Here is a 22123-nt window from a genome sequence, read left to right as displayed (position 1 = left end):
CTTCATTCTCACTGGAAAAGACTTTTATTTTGGAAGCATATTTACTTTTCCTGCCCACGATGCTTCAGCCCAAACCACCACAACCAACAGATTTATGGAATGCCTTACTCATAATATTCCAAAATTCTTTGGACTATATTGTTTCCAACCAAAAAACTCATTTAACAGCAAATGAAGTGTGGTGATATGCTTATCTCATAAAATTCACTAGTCTTACCATTTCCTCATCATCTAAAACAACTATCCTAATGGGATGGTAGAATGGCCTTTTGCTTTAAACACTAAGTTATTTTTTAAAGCAAATAAAACATTTTATTTTACCTTCATTTATTCTATTCCTGACACTCTTCATTTCTTTATTTTGTTTCTGACATATATTTTTTTCTCCTTAAAGAATGTTCTTTAACATTTCTTGTAGATTTACTGGCAATGGATTCCTTCGGTTTTGATTTGTCTGAGAATATTTTATTTCATCATTTTTTAAATTATTTTAAAAAAATTAAAGTAATCTCTACACCTGATATGGAGCTCCAACTCACAACTCCAGATCAAGAGTCACACACTCCACTGACTGAGCCGGCCAGGCACCTCTGTTTCATCTTCATGAGAAAGTATCTTTAAGGATACTTTTGTTGACACTGAATTATGGGTTGTTTTCTTTTTTCAGCACTTGAAAGATGTCACTTTACTGTCTTCTTGATTACAAACATTTTTGGTGAGACATGCGTTATAATTCTAAGTCTTGTTTCTTTATAGGTAATGTTTCCTTTTCTCTGGATACTTTTAAGATTTTTGACTTTGGTTTGCTGCTGTTTGAATATAATATGACTAAAGAGTGGAGTTTTGGTATTTACTGTACTTGGTGTTCTTTGAGCTTCCTGGCTCTGTGACTTACCGTTTGTCAGTAATTCTAGAAAATTTTGGCTATTACTTATTCATATATTCTGCCCTGTTCTTTCTTCTCTTCTGGGATTCTAATTATGCATGTATCAGGCCATTTGATATTGTCTCACATCTCCTGGATAGTCTTTTCTTGTTTTTTCTTTAATTTGTTCTTCTTTTCTTTTTGCATTTCAGTTTGGGTAATTTTTATTGACCTATTTTCAAATTTACTGATTATTTGCTTAATTATGTTGAGTCTACTGATGAACTCATCTAAACATTGTTCAATGCCATTACTGTGTTTTTTAATTTTGATCATATAGGTCTTCCTTTGCATTGCTTCCCAGGGAGAATCTGTCTCTTGTATCTCTCCCAGTCATATTGTACTATTATTTTAAAAATCAAATCATTTTAGCATGAGGTGGTGGGTAAGGAAGGGGGAAATTCTATAATGTTCAGATTAAGTAATAACAGCTATTAGTAGGCACTGTAAACTTAGGTTTTAGGGTAAGGACATCATAAGTGTTCCTATTTCTCCTAAAAATGTAATACTAGGCCTAGCATTTCTTCCTCTAAGGTAGAGCATTCTTTTTGCCCTAAAGTTTTTGGTCCCCTTTTCACCTCAATTTAAGTGCTTTTTGTTCCATAGGAGAAACAGAAATATGGGTTTCTTTACCAGTGGCTATTGTTCCCCTCTCATACCCACTCTTCCTTTTGAAAGTCTGGTTGGATTCCTGGAGGAAAATTCTGTAAGAGTGTGAGATTTTCTGCCCAAAAAGTCATCACTAAGACAGATATCAAGCAGCTTACTGCCTATGTTTTATTCTAGTACTCTCGTGGTTTTAGGTGTCACATTCAAGTCTTTAATCCACTGTGAGTTAATTTTTCTGTATGGTGTAAGAGTGGTCCAATATCATTCCTTTGCATGTAGCTGTCCAGATTTCCCAACACTATTTGTTGAAGAGACTGTTCTTTCCTCATTGTATATTTTTGGGTCCCATGTTACAAATTTATTGGCCATACATGCAGGGGTATATTTCTGGGCTCTCTATTGATCCAGTTCCATTGATATTCTATTGATCCAATGATAGTTCCATTGATCTATGTGTCTGTTTTTATGCCAATACCACATTGTTTTGATTATTATAGCTTTGGAATGTAGTTTGGAATCAGGGAGGATTGATGCCTCTAGCTTTGTTCTTCTTTCTCAGGATTGTTTTGGCTATTTGGATTTTTTGATGATTCCACACAAATTTTAGCATTTTTGATCTATTTCTATGGAAAGTGCCATTGGAATGTTGGTAGCTAGTAATCTATAGATTACTTTGAGTTGTCTGGACATTTTAACGATAGCAAGTTTTCCAATCCATAAACATGGAATATTTTCCATTTATTTGTATCTTCTATTTTTTCATCATGTCTTATAGTTTTCAGCATAAAATTACACCCCTGGTTAAATTTATTTATAGGAATTTTATCCTTTTTGATGAAATTGTAAATGAGATTCTTTTAAAATTTCTCATTATAATAGTTTATTAGTACGTAGAAAAGCGGCATATTTTTCTATATCGATTTTGTATCCTGCAACTTTACTGAACCCATTTATTTTAACAGTTTTTTTGGAGGACTCTTCAGGGTTTCCAGTATATAATATGTCAAATGCAAATAGTGACAGTTTTATTTCCATCCTGATTTGGATGACTTTATTTCTTTTTCTTATCTAATTGTTATAGGTAGGATTTCCAACACTATGTTGAATAAAAGTGGCAAGACTGGGTATCTTTGTTCTGTTCCCAATCTTAAAGAAAGGCTTTCAGCTGTTCACTGCTTGGGATGATATTAACTGTAGATTGTCATTATATGGCCTTTATTATGTTGAGGTAAATTTTCTCTATACGTACTTTGTTGAGAGTTTTTTTAAATCATAAATGGATCTTGAATTTGTCAAATGCTTTTTCTGCATCTATTGAGATGATCATATGATTTTATCCATTTTAATGTGGTATATTACATTTAATGACTTATAGATATTGAACCATCCTTGCATCCCAGGAATAAATTCCACTAGATCATGATTTATCTTTCTTTTAATGCATTGTTGAATGTATTTTGCTAATATTTTGTTGAGACTTTTGCATCTATGTTCATTAAGGATATTGGCCCATTAATTTTCTTTTCTTGTGGTATTTTTCTCTGGTTTTGTTATCAAGGTAATGCTTAAACTTGTAAAATGAGTCTGGAAGTGTTCCCTCCTATTTTTTGGAAGATTTTGATATTGATTGATATTAATTCATCTGTCAATGGTAGAATTCATCAGTAAAGCTATGTGGTCCTGGGCTTTTGTTGTCAGATGGTTTTTGATTACTAATTCTCTTTACTAGTAATCGGTGTATTCACATTTTCTATTTCCTCATGCTTCATTTTTGATAGATTGTATATTTCTAGGACTCTATCCATTTCTTCTAGGTGTTCCAACTTCTTGGTATATAATTGTTCATGGTGGTGTCTTATGACCCTTTGTATTTCTGTGGTGTCAGTTATAACATCTCCTTTTCATTTCTGACATTATTTGAGTCTTTTCTTTTTTTCTTAATGAGTCTAGATAAAGGTTTGTCAATTTTGTTTTTCTTCCCCAAACAAGTTCTTGGTTTCATTGATCTTTTCTATTGTGTTTTCAATCTCTATTTCATTTTTTCCCACTCTGACCATTGCTATTTCCTTCCTTCTGTTAACTTTGGGCTTTGTTTATTCACCCTTTTTGAGTTTCTTGAGGTATAAAGTTAGGTTGTTTGATATTTTTCTTGTTTCTTGATGTAGACATTTATTGCTATGAACTTCCCTCTTAGAACTGCTTTTGCTGCATCACATAAGTTTTGGTATGTTGTATTCCCATTTTTGTTTGTCTCAAGTTATTTTTTTCTCTTTTTATTTCATCTTTGACCCATTGGTTCAGAATTGAAATATTTTTATTAAAATGAATTCATTTATAGTTCTAGAACTCATAATTTAGTTGCTATTTTAAAATTGAATATCATGTTTCATTTATATTACATCAACATCTACATGTATGCTATGTACATATCAGATTAATATGGATTATCTGGTATTTCAAAAGTTTTCAAGGAGCCAAGTACAAATGTTAGGAGTACTGCAATATGTTCTGAGTGCTCACAAAACCACAAACTGGAATATGAAAAAAAGCAAGAAAATGGAGGCTTGACACTATTGGCAAATGACTATTAAGCAAAAATCTATGGAATCTATACTAACAGAAAGGAAGGAAAAGTTAATTTTTAAAATTTATTTTGCTGCTCAAATCTTTACATACTCTGAACTTGTGTGTATGTCTAAACCCACTGATTTTCATAGTATTCTGACAACTGCCTTTTGTTTTGAGGACACAGAGCAAATATTATGGAGAAGTATTCCCCTGGTGCCTTGAGTAATATTAGGAGGGCAGATGTTTTAAGGTCACAGCTACCATCATGGTAGTGCTAAGTGTCAGATTCTGAGTGACAAAGGAATCCTTCTGTTCTTGCAAATGTGTGCATGTATGTTTCTGACATATAGGGGCCTCTAAAATATGGGGACCAGAACAGAGGCCCCTCTTGCCCACATATAATTATAGTACTGGTTCTATCCTTTTTATTGCATGCCAGTTAAATATCTTCTAATGGAACACATTTCATTAATTTAGGTCACATATGTACCTTGGAAAATAGTTTAGATACCCCTTGATTACTTCCTGTATTAGTTTTCTTTTGCCAAGTAACAAATTGCCACAAATTTAGTAACTTAAAAAATTATGCATCTATTATCTTGATTTCTGTGGGTCAGGATCTTGCATATGACTTACATGGATCCTCTGCTCATAGTCTCACAAGGCTACAATCAAGGTATTATCTGGGCTGTATTTTAATCTGAATACTTGGTTGGTAAAGAATCAGCTTCCAAGCTCATTTGGTTTATTTATAGAATTTATTTCCTTATGGCTACATGATTGAGGGTCCTAGCTTTTATCTGCCTATTGGCTGAAGCCTACTCTCAGGCTACCCAACTTTCTATAGGCCAATTTAGTAAATTTCCATGTTGACTTCTTCAACATAGCTTCTTAATGCATCAAGTCAGCAAAAAGAATCTCTCTCTTCAGGGAAGGCCCACTTTGGGCTCCATGCTGACAGTGTGGAGCCTGCTTGGGATTCTCTGTCTCCCTCTCTCACTCCACTGTTTCCTCTCTGTCTCTCTCTCTCAAAATAAATAAATAAACATTAAAATTAAAAAAAAAAAGTAGAGACAAGATTCCAATTCAGGTAAAAAGCTTTCAAAGTCCATTTTTACAATTATTACATTAGGCTCTCTCATCTTACATACTTAGAAACTTCAGTTTCCCTTTTTCTCTGTTCCTTTTTCAAGTTTATTCTGTTTTTCAAAAGTTCTATTTTCTTTGTTCAATTGCCGCTCAATTGATACAAAGGAAATTCATTTATTTATGTTTATTATTTTATATTTTTTTGTCTCACAGAGAAGTTCTGTGATTTTGCTTTATTCCACATTTTTTTCTAGAAGAATATTTAGTCTGTTTGTATTAAAGAAGGTCACAATGATTGATAAAATACAGAAATCCTTCAGTACTGATTGGTAAGTGGCTGCCTCATCTCTGAATACTCCTCCTACCATCCAGTCTGCTTCAGTCCCCAGCTAAAGAAGCCCTGGACCTCTCCACAATCTGACAACTAAAGTATTAACATCTGACAAAGTAGAAGGTCCTCATGTCTGCTTCCACTGGGCCAGTGCCTAATGCCAGAGAATGAGAAATATTTTGCATTTCTGTTTTACCTAACTTGAATTCTCTTTCTTTTGTATTATTCTGACAGCCACTTTAAGCTCTTCATTATTAGTCAGGTAACACTTTTTACAAGACACAGGCAAGAAATTTTCCTATATTCTATGAGAAAGATTTAGGTCCTCTTGTTCTGTATTTCTTTTATGTTTAGCATATACTTTCATGATAGTAATGATTTCATAATGTTTATTTGTATATGTGTTTCTTTCTCTTAGAGGTAGTGTCATTTCCTCTGGGCATCTTTAGTGCCTAGAATAGTGTTTGAGTAGATAATTAATACTGTATTTGTTGAATGAAACAATGGATGATTGGTTAGATCAACCAGCAGGGGGAATGGCTGAGGAGACTATATAATGTGTGGTTGAGTATATTTGGGGAAATTTAAATACAATAAAGCTGTCTAGTTGGAGCCTTAGGGATGCAAGACTAACATATGAGCATATCTATGAAAATTGATCAATTAGTGAGTCAATGGTGGATTATTTTTCCCTTTGCCCTTAGTCTAGATAACTGAGAGTGAATTGTTATAAAGAGGATTCTTTTTTATTTGTTTATAGAAAACATACAAAGAGAAACCTGATGGGTTTTTTATTCCAATCCCATTTTTCTTATTATAGAGTGAAAGTTTTAATATCTATGTTAATATTTATAATTAATTGAGCATCTTATAACTGAGCATCTGTGTACTAAATAAATTATAATGCATAATTTATTGTAATTCAGCCTCTATTTGTAATTTTTTGAACAATCATGTACTATGCTCTGTGTTAGACAATTTACAAAGCTTAGCAATAAAGCAACACAAGTCTAATTGTGTTATTTCCTGACTTAGAAACTTTTAAGTGATTCCCTCATCAATTTCTAAGAAAGATCAGCTTTTAGGCCAAAAATCTACTAAATCAGTTCTCATGTTAGAATTTACCTTTTTTTAGGAAGGCATTACTGATTCTCCTAAAAGCCACCCAGTGTTTCAACTGAGTTGAAAGACCCAAATTATAAAAATAAGTATTAACCACCCTCCACTAATTTATTACCCACAAAAATTTCCTGTTTACTTTTGTTTCCTCTAGTGCAGATTTCCTGAGGAGAGGCACCTAATATAGTTCTAGACCACAAGATTACTAAATAAACATTAAATGAGTAGACTAATTTAAGCGAAAAATTACATTCAAAACAAGATAACAAAAGCTTATGATCTGTCAGGCTCTTCCTGCCTTGCAAAACCCCTCTACACTGATTTATCCTGTGACGGAGCTCTCTTAACCGACTTGAATTACAGGCATCATCACCATTTTAAGAGATGAGAAAACCGTGTTCACACACGTGTTCTAAGAAACAGGCAAGAAGGCAGGAGTCCTTGGACGTGAGCCCAGATCTCCCAATAAACGGAGTTGCACCTTCTCCACTACGTTCCACAGCCTTCATTAAAGACTCGCTCCCAATATAAAACTGAATATAAGGGATACAACTTCTGGTGCAAGGATATGATTTCAAATGCTTGCTCTGGCACAAAACTGAAAGAAAAGATGGGTTTTCGCCATTCTCTCATTACTTGCAGTTTAAAGTAGACTTTGTGAATTTGTAACATAAATGATGAATAAATACACTCAAGCCTTTTTTGAAATGCTTTCTCTCAGCCCTTTAACTCTCACCTACTTCCTTCCTTCTTTCCTGGGGCTCATAGAGGGCGCTCACGAAGTGCTACTCACTGGTAGAGCGAAGCTCCACTCAAAACACACTTCACACTGCAACTAAAAGGCGCAGCGCCACCACCTCAGACTTCCTTCTCCTTTCCAAGGCAGGAGGCGTGGCCAATTTTCCTCATTCAAATAAAAAACCAGGAGATTTGCATGGGGAACGGCTGATCCGTGAGCCTATTGGCTGTTAGCACCGTGGGCGTGGCCAATATTACGACCACAGAGCCCCGCCTACATTAATTTGCATAACGGCCCCGGCGCGTGCAAGGCAGAAGCGGGTTTGTTTTTGAATCTGCGGAGGTGGCGGCGGCGGCAGCGGCGGCGCGGCGGCGCGGCGACTGAAGCGCGCGATACTGAAGCGGCCGCGTTGAGGACGGTTGCACGGAACGGCTCTGTAGGAAGGAACTTGGTTCCCCCTCCCTCATCTCCCGCCCCGAAAGGTATAGGTGACTCCTAGGGGCTGTTATAACCACATTTTCTTAAATTACTATTGTATTTATAAAGAGTCAAGACCGCATTATGGCGGCTGCGGGGTTTGTGTGTGCGCCTGCGCGGTTGCGGAGCTGCGGGCGGGCGCTGCATGGGAGCACGTGATCTTGCGGGGTCGGGCTCTAGCTGCAGTTGTGCAGCTGGCGGGGCGGTGGCTGCGCAAGCGCAATATTCATTTTCAAGATCTAATGTTCTTGTTGGACGCCATTTGGGTTCTAGATTTAATTTTCCTCGTTCTTGAGGAGTTTCATTTTCTTATCTTCAAACTCCCACACTTTTCAAGGAAAACGTTTCTCTTGTGTTGCCTTCCTATACCGACTCTCAAACTCTTAATATTTTCTCCGATTTTCTGAGAAGTTGGGAACTAAATTTTCTCAAAAAATGATTGTCACTTGTGGTTCTCGATTATAATTTCACTTTTAGGGTACTGCTGGGTTCAAGTTTATATTTAGGGAGATACAGATCAGCACCTAGTGGTGGTCCCAGGGGCAGTACATTTCACAGAACTGCATATTTGCAAATACATTTTAACCCTTTTTTTTACCAGTTCTGTAAGAGGGAATGTGTACCAAAGAGAAACAATTTGAGTTTTGAGATATGAGGGGGAAGGGGCATTGGAAGAATCTATGTACTGTTTTTTAAAAAAGAAATCTCAGTCTCCTTGGATATTTATTTTTTTAAGTATTTGATTCTAAGTTAATGAAGTTTCAATTTTATCAGTTTGTGTGCTTCTGAGCATACTTGCATTTGGGTTTTAGATTTTTAATGTGTCTGATCACTTGTCCATTACTGCTTCAGTTTGATCATTTTTGTTCCTCTGACTTTTAAAATTAGGCTATTTGTTTAGCCTTTGATTTGTTATGTGAGATAAAACTTGCTTGGTAAATTTTTCTTATAAAGAATTTTGCAAAGAACTCCTCACTAAACTCAGGCCTTTCTGAGAAAATAAAGTCAACCATCACTGAAAAAAATTAGTTGATTCTTTAAAGAAACTGTCCTATATATGTGTATGAGATATCGTTGTGTTTGATTTCTTAAAATTGTGTGTTCCTAATTTTCATTTCTTAAAGAAGGTAGTTATAAGTGTGCTACTGGTTATTTTAGTTTACAATGGTTGTGTCACTATATTTAAATCTTATATAACACCCCTGGGAGAAGTGTTATACAATCTGATATAATGTTACCATTGTGCAAATTATTTCTTACTAGACTAAAAATTTGTAATTGGTTTTCTTAGATTTCACCTGTGGTTTGTGTGTACAATAATTGGTTTCTTGGCTGGTTATGTAACACTAAGTTTAAATCAGTCATCTGTCAAATGAAGAAGTGGCTATTGCTTTATAATGGTTGGTTAGGGACGGTTTTATTGCCCAAAGCAAACACCGTTAGCATTAAGTAGATGTAATTGAAAGGAATAGTTTTGGTTGGTGGATTTCTAAAAAATGACGTCACGTATGAGATAGAATGAAGTGATAGGAAAGGTAACTCTATTTTCTCAACAGAAAACTAACCGTTCATATAATTCCTGGCCCTCTGTACTCTTCTACACAAAAATATATTTAGAGGGCAGTTGTGTAATATCCTGCCTTTTTATACTTCTGGGGTGATTACCCAGCACACCCCTCCTCCACTTGCTAGGACATAATTTCAGGTGTTTAGCATTGAAAATATCACGTATTTTCTATAGCTGTGTGTATGTATGTGTATTAGGTTAAGAAACGAACTTTGATTTTAGGGCAGTGAAATATTTTGGTTTTGTATTAAAGCTTATGTTTTCATTTGAATATACACATGATTGCCTCTTAGGTTAATGCTGAAGATTTTAAGAGTTACTTGAAAACACTGAGGACCATAGTGTTCAATGTAAAGAGTTATTGGTAGGATAAGTTTGCTACTTGTTAGAAAGGGAAGTATATTTCTATAAACTTAAAACTAAGACCAGTGAATTGTCTGAATATCTATTATTTTGTTTGTTGTTATTCTTTGAATAACAAGCATGTTTTGAAATTTGAGTTTGATTTAGAAATTCTAGTTACGTTGCCACAAAATTTTGACATGTATGCAGCATATATAATATTAAGACTAAGGAATACTAAGTTATTGGAGTTATTTTTAGTTTTGTAGATTTTAAATATCAGAAAATTTAGTTTAGAGAAAAAGGTTTAATGATTAAGTCATAAACCATTAAAATTGTCTTTTTTCTTTAAATTATGATTTGAATATTTGATACATATATTTAAATACTTTTTACTTATTCATTATAACACATTTGGAATGTGTTGAAAATTAGCAACATTTAGAAATAGTCTAAATGTTCTGGTGACTTTTTTTATTTTTCCATGGTTTATCAATTTGTCAGTAAATATTGATCAATAAATATTGATCAGCTTTTCATTTGGGCCATAATTTCATTCCTGTTCTTTTAGCTTTGTATTATGTTGTAAATAGTTATCTCATTTCATTATTCTTTTAAAATACTTAATGTTCTTTCAACATAGAACATTCTTTTAAAAATATCTTTTAATGGTTATATAATATTATATTGTGACAATACCCAATATCACGAAATATTCGTCAAATGTTTTTAAGTGACTACATAATGTTGTTATATTTAATAAGAATGTATTGTGACTTACTAAGCATTTCTTTTATTGACCATTTGTTTGTTGCCCATTTCTCTGTTATAAATAATGCTACAGTGAACATCCTTACGCATAAGTTATGAACTACATCTCATAACATTTCTTTGAAATTATTGCTTCAAAAGGCCTTTAAAATAATTTACAAAATGAATAAAAACTTAGTTTTCTTGAAAAGCATTTCCCATAACACCATCAGTTTGGTGGCTGAAAAATAGTACCATACATATATAGATAAAGATATAGATGTATAGATATAGAAATCTGGTAAAGCTGAATTTTTTAATGTTTATGTATGCAATTTTCTCATTTTTGTGAATTAGCTGTTTGAGGCTTTTTAATGCATTTTTCTATGGTGGATGTTAATGTTTTTCCTATTGGTGATGGCTATTTATGGATATAAAACTTTGGCTTTTCATACTTTTGGCAGGTTTTTTATTTTAGTTTATTACTTTTAAAATTGTATTTTGTTCTATATATGCAGAAGTTTTCCATTTTTTATAGTCTAATGCACTGCTTTTTCTCATTTGTGATTTCATCCAGGAGTTCTTTGCCCAGAAATTATTAACCTGTTGTGAGATGAACTCAAATGTTCATTTATTTTGTTTACTTTTTCTATGTGTTTTAATGATTAAAAAAATAAGTGTTTTAATCTGTATGGAGTTTATTAGTTTCCAGTTTTTCCAAATACCTAGTTTTCTTAGATCTTGTCAGTGATCTATCTTTTTTCTTACCTTTTCGAGTTGCTGATTTTGATCTTAAGTTACCAGGTTTGAGCTATATTTCCACTTCATTTACTGGGGATATTTAACTTTGTCTATTGGCCTCAGGAGCTTCTATAGATAGGCTTTAAGAGGATTCCTTGGTAGATCCTTTGATGGATTCCTTGATGTACACACCACAGTATGTGATTATGCATATGTGCATTTTTCTGGGGAGAGATTTATAGTTTTCATCAGCTTTTCACAAGAAAATGTAATATAAAATCTACAAGCGGGTTAAAAACCACTATGTCTGGGCCTATATCCATAGAGCAGTACTGCATTGTTTTATTTGTTGTAGTGCTATAGACTATATAAATATGTGGAAGGGCAATACTCATAATTCCTTTTCACAGTTTTTTTAATTTCTGTTTTTGCAGATGAACTTTAGATACATTTGGTTAAATTTTTAAAAAGCCAATTATTTGAAGTTTCATTAGAATTGCGTTAAACTTAAATTGGGGTGAGTTTACATTTTTATAATGTTTTTTTTTCCCCCCTCGTAAATGGGATATGTTTCCTGCAGATTCCACAAACTGTACTTTTTTAAAGGAACATTGGGGAAAATTTGTGATACCTGTTATTTTTCATTAAGGTGTTAGTTTACTTGCTTCCTAATGCTGATATGATGTTAATAGGGAGACATTGTTAGAAGATATAGGACTACATTTCTGTTTTTAATCTGCCTTTAGGGCATGGTGATATGAAAATAGTCCAAGTATGAAGTTGGAAGTGGGAAAATAGGTTGTCAAATTAAAGTATTCTTTAATATTTGAAACCAAAATTTTTCATTAACATAGACTTTTTTGTTTTTTATTGGAGGAATGTTGAAAAGTTATCTAATTCATTTTTCTGGCCAGGATGGTGCCTAATGCTGTAATAAAGTTAAAAATTTGTATTTTTAGTCTCTTGATAACAGTAAATTATTCTCTAATAAGGATGTGTCTCTAATTATTGGTATAAATTCGGTGTCCATTGAATCTATTATTTGTGCTGATTTGCTTCATGAAAATAAATCTAGGAAGTCGGTAGAAATCATATGTTGATACTGGCTTTTATTAAACTATTTAAGTGAAAAATTCTCATCTTTGGGTCCTTGTCAAGCAAAACTGCTTACAGAAATTTGCATATTTTACTTTTTGTATGTGAATTTTGCTCTTACTTGACAACTTTTTCTAGTTCTCACAAATTATGATACTTGGGTTTTGAGGTGATAGGTGAGAAATAGCCAGGTAGGGAAAGGAGAAATGGCTACCAGAGAAGTGTATATGGACAGGAGGAAGGAGTAATGACTAGCATCTTGATAGTGAAGAGGGGTCAGGTTTCAAGTGTTAGAAGCAAGAATTTAAAGACTTAGTTTTGAGGTTATTTATTTTGGGAATTAGTGTTCCTAGAGCTGAATCTGTATTTATATCATTTTCATTATGGTAATCGGTGGTCTTAAATGATTCTGAATCAGAATATTTAGTTTTGTTTAACTTGCTCAAGAAGGGAAAGTAGTGTATGATTTAGTTCAGAAAGGCTTCTATTATAATTTTTAAGTTTTGAGGTATATGGAAAATTCATACATGGTTATATCTACTTTTTCAAAGAAGTCACATGTGGGGCATATTATAGATAAACAATATGTGATGTTTTAACATAATTTAAATGGTAGAATAAAAAAAATCATTAAGTAGCTCTGGGAAGCCATAGTCCCTAAAAGTTCCCCAGAGTATCTAGATATTATGTATCCATTAGTGGAATTTCTCTTTAGAAATTCTTACCCATTTGACCTTGTTATGTTCTTTACATAATTCAAGACTTTAAAAATGCTTTTGCAAAATTCTTCCTCAGATTGTCCTGAAATCTACAGAGTAAATCAGTGGTTTTCCCTTTCATTTTAGTTTGTTTAAAACAGAAAAGTGAATTCCAAAAAATTAAACTTTGTTTATATATGCTTCAAGTTACATGGGGGAAACCCATTTTGTATTGGAGAAAGAATATGAGTGCTGGGCAGCATTTTCATTTTTTAAATGCCTGCAAAATGAGAAGACCAGGGCATTAGTGCTTATTTGTACAATGTGAATGTAGTCAGTTTTGAATTTTGATCATTTGCATTTTTGAGCCTTTTAGAGAATAATACTTTGGCATCTGCTTGGCCACTTTCCAAAAAATGTGATAGGCCTCAGGGTACAGTTGATAGCACTTTCCTGAGAAACTTTTTAATTGGATCTACATAAACATAAAAGTCTGGGAAATGATGATGACCTATTACCTTGACCATGAGAAATATTCTTTTATTCATATCTACAGTTTTTCCTTGCTCAGAATATTATAAAAATATTTTGTGTTATTTTGTATCTAATAACTATGGATAAATAGCCTTAAAACCTTTAATTTGGGAAAGAGGGCCCCTTTGATTGATGTGAGATACTAATGTCATAATGTCTTACTGTATAGTTCTTATTCACTTTCTTTGTTGTTTGTACGTACTACTTTGAGGAATTATTGTCTTGGTGGGTACCTGGGAATTATGTTCAGCCAGCACTCTATGGCATTTTTACATTCTAATGAGAAATTTGACTCTGATTCTCAGAACTGACATAGCTATTAAAAGATTTCTCCTTGAGTCAGTAGTTCTCAAAGATAATGCCTTCTACTTGTTAGAAAGGTAAACCTAGAAGGTGAGAATAGAACCTGCCATTTTGAGAACCAGGAGGAAAAGAGTAGTGAAAGAATGAATGACATGACTGCTTCAGCATGTTCTCAGGAAGGTTTTGGAGTTGAGGAATGTTTCTGACTTGTTAGCTTTATTAGAGTAAATGTGTTAAAGGGAAGAAGTGGTGAAAAGTATGGAAGAGAAAAGAGACCATCTTTTTTTTTTTTAATAGTTTATTGTCAAGTTGGTTTCCATATAACACCCAGTGCTCATCCCCACAAGTGCCCTCCTCCATGCCCATCACCCCCCTTCTCCTCTCCCCCACCCCCATCAGCCCTCAGTTTGTTCTCAGCATTCAAGAGTCTCTCATGGTTTGCCTCCCTCTCTGAAAAGAGACCAGCTTTGAAATTTTTAAAAATTTCTTTTTAGGTGGTAAGTGTCAGGAGTTGTTGGATTACAGAGAAGGATAATCTGCTCTTTGAGACTATTATGATGGTTTAAAGATGATAAATGTTTATTTTTCTCCTCCAACACAGAAGACTGTTCAGAGTTTTTAGGTGGCTTTGACTTAATGCATGGTTTCCAGGTTGAACATGAGTACTTCACAGTTTCACCAACCAGGCTCAAGGGAGAAAGGACAATGGGAGTATATACCTCATTCTTTTGAGAACATGAACTGGCATTGACTCATTTTATGGGTGAGGATTTAGTCACTGGAACATACTTAGCTGGAAAGGAAGGCTAGGGAATGTAGTATCTAGCTGGACAACCATGTGCTCAGCTAAAATTAAGGAATTTTATAAAAGGAGAGAAATGGGTGTTATGGAACAACTAGCCCTTTCTGCTACAAGAAGAAGCTGGACTAGTGGTTTCTCAAAGTATTTCATAATTTGATATTAAAAACTTTTTCTGTCTTAAGAGTTACAGTTAGAACTCTATATCTTCCTTTGAAGTAGAATTTTGAGAGCTTTGTGTCCATGATTTGTGTCTGAGGTTCTAGTTATGTATCTTATTTGGTGGAATTGTTTCCCTTTCTGCTTGCCTTTGTAAATGTATTAAATCATAGTTAGCTTTATACGAATTGGAATTTAGTTTAATTTAAAAATCTTAGTGTAATATTTTTTAACCTGCTTGGCCAGTTGCTTATTTTGGAAGATGAAGGACTGTAGGTAATGACAATCATGAATGGCAGTTGTTTGAACTGCTTGTTTTAGTCTAAAGTTGAATTTGTTTTTTTAATTATTTTACTTTTAAGTAAATTCTTCACCCAACGAGGGGCTCAAACTCACAACCTGAGATCAAGAGTTGCTTGCTCCACTGACTGAGCCAGCCAGGTGCCCCGAGTTTATGTTTTTATATTCTTTTCCAGATACGGTTTTTTCTTTTGTAACTGTATATGTGAAGTATACATTTTGAAGATGGAAAATGTGATTTCTGAGGGCCTTGTAAAATATACAAGTCAAAAGATTGTGGTTGTAAATTCTTTGCATATAGGTAAAGCTTACCTATGTAATAAGTAAATAATTAAAAGCAGCTTTCTGCAGACTATAAGACATGGATATTCATGTAAGGCACAGAAAGTGAAACTCTGTTTGGAGGGAGATCAAGGAAATCTTAGAGGAATTGTATTTTAAGGGGTGAATTAGAAGATATTCTTAGTAAAGGGAATGAATAGGGTGTTCAGAGTATCTTTCAGAAATGAGAAAGAAGGTAGTATGTGAGAACTCTAAATACCTCCCTCATATATAGATCCTCGATTTTTGTAAGTAAGAGTCTTTGCTGCCGTGCTGCCTACATAATATAACTAATAAAGGATATTGTTATTCTCAGCTGGAAGTTCTCTAATTTCTTCTTTTACTCTATTTTGCTTCCTATCTTACTTAAAGATGTTTATTCATTTCTACTTATTTATTTTTAGTTGCATAGTACTTCATAAGCTTCCTGCAGTTAGGAATTATATCTGATTGATGTTTTTGACAAATGTCCCATATTAAAGAATAATTCCTTATAGTTAGAAGTGATAAACCACTATTAAAAGTATAAGATTACTTTCCACATTGTCTTCCTTAACATTCAATACATATTTGCTTATTGAAAGACAAGAGTCCGTTTGTTTTAGGTGAAGTGCCAAAAAGGGAAGTAAGATAAGTTAGTGCCTTTTTTTTTTTTAAATTTAATGTACTAGTATCCACAGATGTTAGACTTTATTTTTAAATAATTGAATATGTAGTTTACTTAAGCATGAACTAGATAAACGAACAAAACATTGGACAGGCATTTTGCATATGAAAAATTATAAATTGTGAGACAACTTACAGAAAAGTCTTTGTCTCATTCATTAAGAAATAGAAGAAAACAAAGAAACACCATTGCTTACCTATTAATAAGTTTCTAAGATACAACTCTGAAGGACATATGTAAATTAATAAGGGTTTGATAAAAAGATTAAATTAAATAATTATTTTGTGTTTTAAGTTTATGTAATTCTTTCCTTTTCCATCAAACTTAAGTGATATAAAAGTTGGAAGACAGCAAATAAATGAAGACACAAAAAGGTGAAGGATTTTTCTAAAATCAGTAATATGATGAAGTGGAGAGAGCAGTAATTTTATACGGGGATCTGGGAATTTAGAATCTCCCAACACTATAACTTAATATAAAATGATGGTACCACCTATCTGGTAGGGTGGTTGTGAGGGTTAAATGAAATTATATATAAAAAATACTTAGCAATTTTTCCTGGCACATTTTTCTTCTCTGTCTTCAATCAAACTAATTAGTTAGGCATGAATATTTAAGAGGCAGCTAGGTAGAGCTATAGGGAACCCTTCAATGCAGGAGATATATAGAAAATGGCAGTATTCTTGATTACTGGAGCTAGAATTTAAATGAATTTAAAAAGTAATATCAAAAAGTTTTATAATACCATTCACTACTAGGGAAAAATAAGCATTTAAAGAAGTTTATCTGCGGGGCACTTGAGTGGCTTAGTCAGTTAAGTGTCCAGCTCTTGATTTGGGCTCAGGTCATAATCTCACGGTCTGAGTTCTCCACATGTCAGGCTCCATGCCAACAGTGCAGAGCCTGCGTGGGATTCTTTCTCTCTGCCCCTCCCCTCTGCCCCCTGCTTGTGCTTTCTCTCTCTCTCTCAAAAACAAAAAACAAAAAAACCCAAGACTTTAAAGAAGTCGTTTATTTGTAAAGGTTTGTGAAGGAGTCTACCTTTAGGACTGTTTTATTGTAAAAGTTATTTAAAGAATAAAAGCCTTGCAAGATTACTAAATTTACTAAGTTTATAGCCATTTTCTCATGTTAATTTTATATTTTCACAGTTGGTCAGATGTTTTCAATCATCGTTGCCAAAATTAGGGATGAAATAATTTATTTTGGGGACTAGATCCACATATTCCACTTTTTAAAAAAAAATTAAGGGTGCAAAGTGCTCTCTCTCCTTTTATTTACCCTCCAGGTGTGGAACCTGCTGGACATACTCACTCAAAATTGAAACAAGACAAAGTGTCCATTTTCTTTCAGAACCATTCCTGTGGCCAAGTTCCTGCCCCTTAAGAAACATATCTGACCACATAAGTTTGTTTAATGGCCTTCTGATTATTTTATTTTGTTGTTTTATTTTACTTACACAGGTCTAAAGAACAGCTGATTAATATTCAAAGAATTCCCTATTGTCTGGTTAACAAAATCACATACCTTTGACATGAGGTTTAAGAGTTAGCTTCCGTCTAGATGCTTTGCAAAGTGTAATAACCTATCTGCTGATTACAAGATCAGGAACCAAGAGCCATCTAATTTATCTCAGTGACTTTTCACCTGCAATACTTAAAACTGTAGGGTACTATGGTTCTGAGATATACACATTTGTCAGTATTCTTGTCTGTCAGGAAGTGATATTCTTTATTCTCATTAAACTTGGGAATCCATAAATTATAGAAGACATACTAACTTGAGTTTCTGGGAGGACTTAATAGGCATCATTTTTGCATTTGCAGTGCAGTCATTTCTACCTCTGAGGTACAGTCTTTGTACCTTGTCATACCTAATTTTAAGCTACCTCTTTAAAAGAATTTTTTTTATGTTTTTTATTTATTTTTGAGAGGCAGAGAGAGACAGCGCAAGTAGGGGAGGGTCAGAGAGAGGGAGACAATCTGAATCAGGCTCCAGGCTCTGAGCTAGCTGTCAGCACAGATCCCGACGCAGGGCCTGAACCCACGAACCGTGAGATCATGACCTGACCTGAAGTTAGACGCTTAACCGACTGAGCCACCCAGGCGCCCCTAAGCTACCACTTTTTTAAATGTCATATTTTTCTTGTAGTCATGGTTACCAGTTTGATGTATCCAATTTTATTCTGCTTGGAAGGAAAACATTCTTATTGGAATTTTGTAAATGGATTTATAAAAAAATAAAGAGTTTCAGTTTAGATAAAGCCAATAATATATTTAGGATTTTTCTACAGAATTGCTCTTTAATTGTTCTGGTGGCTTATTAATTATAACCAATGTTAAGATCTTTCACAGGGTATTTTCCCCCTGGAATTCTGAAGATATTAGATCAAGATATTATTTATTACTTATACAAAATATATTTTAAATTGAAGGTTAAAGATATTAAGAAGAAAGTGTTTTCTCTTTGTTACCATTAAAAATAAAATACTAACCACAGTTAAGACAGTTCATTTACCTAAAGGTAATTTTTGTTTCACTGATCTAGAGTTAAGTAATCTACTTACGCAAAGTTGTCTGCACTAAACTAACAGAATCGTAGAAATCCTGACCCATTCTCTTGATACAGTGATAACAGATGTTGATTCATGGAGGTAAGGTCAGCTTTATGCCACAAGGGCTGTATCCAGGAGTCTCTTCTACGTAACAGTAATAGTTCAGATGATTTGGTACAGTCCTTTACCAAGGATCTCTTGATGTATGTTTAGAAGACAAACTTCTTTCCTTTGGTACAGGGGCAGCAAGGATCTTGACTTTTTTTTTCCTTGAGTCTCATCGCTACAGTTAACCTAGTTGCTCTCTTCATATGGCACACTGTTGCTATTAGAATTTTATTCATGATGTACGGATTTCCTTTACCCTTTGTCTGTGCAGCACCCTTGTTTTCCATAAGTCCTATCTTTTTATTGGTTTATTCATTAGGGGAAGGACACCGTATTCTCTAGAAGCTTTTTGAGAAAGAGTAAATGGGAAGTATATTTTGTGAAACCATTTATACATGAAAATTATCGCTATATAGTTGGATGCTTGATTGATAGTTTGGCTAGGTATAGAAACCTAGGTTGGAAAATATTTTTCTTCTGAATTTTAAATGCACTATTCTGTTGTCTTCTTGTTTCTGTTACTGCTGAGAAATCTTAAGCCATTCATATTTGTGATTTTCCCCTCACTGGCAGCTTATAGAATCTGTTATTAGTGTCAGTGTTTTGAAATTTCACTGTAATTCTTTGATATGGATGTTTATCATGGTTTGCTAGAATTCATCAGGCCATTTCAGCTTGGCAACCCTTGTTTTCCAGTCTTGGAATTTTTTTATTAAATGAATTCATTGGTGATACCTTTTTTCTTTTCTGTCATTCCAATGTGACTTTTTGGAGGGGTGCTCCACTTTTCTTAGATTTTTTTTCTCTCCTATTTACAACTTTTCCTTTTTGTTTAGTTAGGTTTCTTCAACCTTGTTATCCAGTTCTTCTATTGAGTTTTTCATTTTTTCCTGTTAGGTTCTTAATTTCTACTTTTTGGTCTTTGCCTATAGTCTATTTTTTTTTTTTTTTTTTTAAGTAACCTCTGTGCCCAACATGGATCTTGAACCCACAACTCCAAGATCAAGAGTCTAATGTTCTATGGACTGAGCCAGTCAGGAACCCCTAGTATTCTATTATTGATATATGATTGCAACATCTTTTCTTATTGGTGGACATCAGGGTTTTTTTGAGGTTTTTCTTCTTGCATAGTCTTTGTGAGTTTTTGTTTTGGTTTGTTTTTGGTTTCTGTCTTCCACGTTAGACTTTTCTCGGTTATCTTTTTTTTCCTTGCCTCACTGTATTATATGTTGTGGAAAATTAAGAAGTTGATTAGAATATCTAAATTTGTCAGCTTTTAAACTTCTCTTTAGGCTTTTCTGGGTGGGTTGTTTTTGAGAGCTCCCAAGATCTTAAGGTCTTGTGCTTTGTGGTGTTTAGATACCCTCCTTTTCCATTTTCGTATATGGAGAATAAGGGTCTGATTGCCAGCATTCTGGAAGATTGATGGAGGGAAGAGGACTAGGGATCTCTGCAGCCAGCATTCGGTCCCTCTGTTTTTGGTTTGCTACTCTTATTTTTAACTGTGGGTGCTGTCTTCATAGTTTTACTAGGACTGGGGAGAGGAGGTATTTAGTGGAATGTTGTGAGGATATCAAATTATTGATTTGCAAACCGCTTTCACTAGTATTCTCTTTTTTAGTTACACCATCTTACTATTTGTTCCCTTCACCGCAGGTGGCCTAGTTCTTTTTAGCGGCTGTGTTTTGCAGCTGCTGCCATGTAACTCGAACTGGTTCTTGTCCCTAGTGAAGCACGTAATATGATGTTTTAGGAGCTGTTAAGTTAGTTACCAGTGGTTCTGTTTATTTTCACCTCCCCAAATCTTTTTAGCTCTTTTCTTTTTTACTTTTCTCCTTGTTCCTGAGGATTTATGCTTTCAAAATATAGCTTTATTGTAATTTTAGTGGTTTCTGAGGGAGGAAAATCATGGTGTTTTCATTTCATTGTCTTGATACCATTCTCATGTTTGTTTTCTCTTTTAGCAGTGAAGGTTGGTAATAATGTTACTGAAGTATTTTAATTAAATAAAGGGGCATTTACTTTTTACTTAATACAGTGAAACCTGTTATTTAGGTTCTATGAAATCTTCAATATTTTGCGTTTGCAAAATTTTTTAATAGTATGGTATATGTTATGTAAAAGGATATAGTAGTTGATTACAGTTATTCTCTTCTAGTTCTCTTTGTTGCTTGGGCAACCCATAGCAAACGGTTACATTCTCTGCTCATAAAAATTTGAAATTACGGTACTCTTATTTTACATGACCATTACTATGGCTGAAATGAAAAAATTATGTGAAAAGTGCTAGTTTTTATTTAGAAAGATAAAACATTTAGTAATCATGGAAATGTTTACCTAATATTTGAGGTAGCTTTGAAATGTGTTTGCTTTTACCAAGAAACAATAATTGGATTCATTAGGACTTATCGTATTTAAAACAAATGTCCTATATGACATAAAATCAAGTTATATATATTCTTAGTAAAATTTGAAAATGTAAAAGTAAATAATATACCTATGTTCCATAATTTTCTGTAGACTTTTTTCATAGTTCAACTATTCTGAACACATAGTAGATCCTATAAAAACACTCTAAGAACTGGACAGTGTTCTACAAAAGATATTTTTTTATATTGAGTTTTAAGTAGGAGGTTTTTTTTTTAGGACAAGTCTAAAAACTTAGTTGACTCATAAGTTGACTTTTTTTTCCTACAAAATAAGAGTTGAGCTCCTGAAAATAAAGGTTTTAAAGATACAGAATTTTCTGAGATTTTTGTGGTAGAAGTGAAAATACTGGGAATTAATTTCAGCTCAACATCCATTGAACAAATACTGTGTTTCACATTGTGGAAGTGAATGGAAAATGAATTGAGTTGTAATTTTGGTCCTTTAAGAACTCATGTATAAAGATATAAGCAATGAAATACAGTAAATATAGTGATGGTATGCACAAAAGATCTTGAGAGAGAAACTACAGCTGGCTCAGGGGATGGGTATAGTATGGAGAAAAGAGAATAACGAAAAAAATTGTTACTGATGAGATAATTTAGGTTGAATCATGAGTAGGATTTATTGGGTAAACTAGGATAGTTTCTTTAGGATAGAGTGAAACATGTGGGCAGTGGCACAGATTATCTGAATAACAGCCTAAGTATTTTCCTTTTCTAAACCATTTTCATGATGTGTAGAAACAGAACCAATGTGGGAAAAGATGGGTGATGGAAGCTTCATGGGCTCAGACTGGGTATAGTCTAGTAGGCATTTCAGCTTTAGCACTTTTGTGAAGTTACTTAATTTTGAGCCTGTTTTTTTTTCACTCATGAATTAGAAGTAACATATAACCTTA

General features: G+C 33.8%; 1 protein-coding gene and 1 long non-coding RNA gene across 5 annotated transcripts in view; one reads left to right on the top strand and one right to left on the bottom strand.

Moving 5' to 3' along the window:
• Positions 1–7526, bottom strand: part of LOC144225217 (uncharacterized) — a 200705-nt gene extending 193179 nt beyond the window's left edge. For 2 of the 3 annotated variants that reach the window (XR_013333237.1, XR_013333236.1), the window contains exon 1: positions 7378–7526. This is a non-coding gene — a long non-coding RNA (uncharacterized LOC144225217). The remainder of the gene's footprint in view (positions 1–7377) is intronic. The other variant, XR_013333238.1, reaches the window with a different exon arrangement.
• Positions 7527–7703: 177 nt separating this feature from the next.
• The window catches only part of ATF7IP (activating transcription factor 7 interacting protein), a 109631-nt gene continuing 95211 nt past the window's right edge, over positions 7704–22123 (top strand). For both annotated transcript variants that reach the window (XM_077756441.1, XM_077756442.1), the window contains exon 1: positions 7704–7862. The gene's annotated coding sequence lies outside the window, so the exon portion shown is untranslated. The remainder of the gene's footprint in view (positions 7863–22123) is intronic.

The sequence above is a fragment of the Crocuta crocuta genome, unplaced genomic scaffold (assembly GCF_008692635.1).
Source record: "Crocuta crocuta isolate KB4526 unplaced genomic scaffold, BGI_CrCroc_1.0 scaffold262, whole genome shotgun sequence".
Lineage (NCBI taxonomy): Eukaryota > Metazoa > Chordata > Mammalia > Carnivora > Hyaenidae > Crocuta > Crocuta crocuta.
Note: the sequence above shows the minus strand (reverse complement) of the source record. Positions and strands in the feature narration are given on the sequence as shown.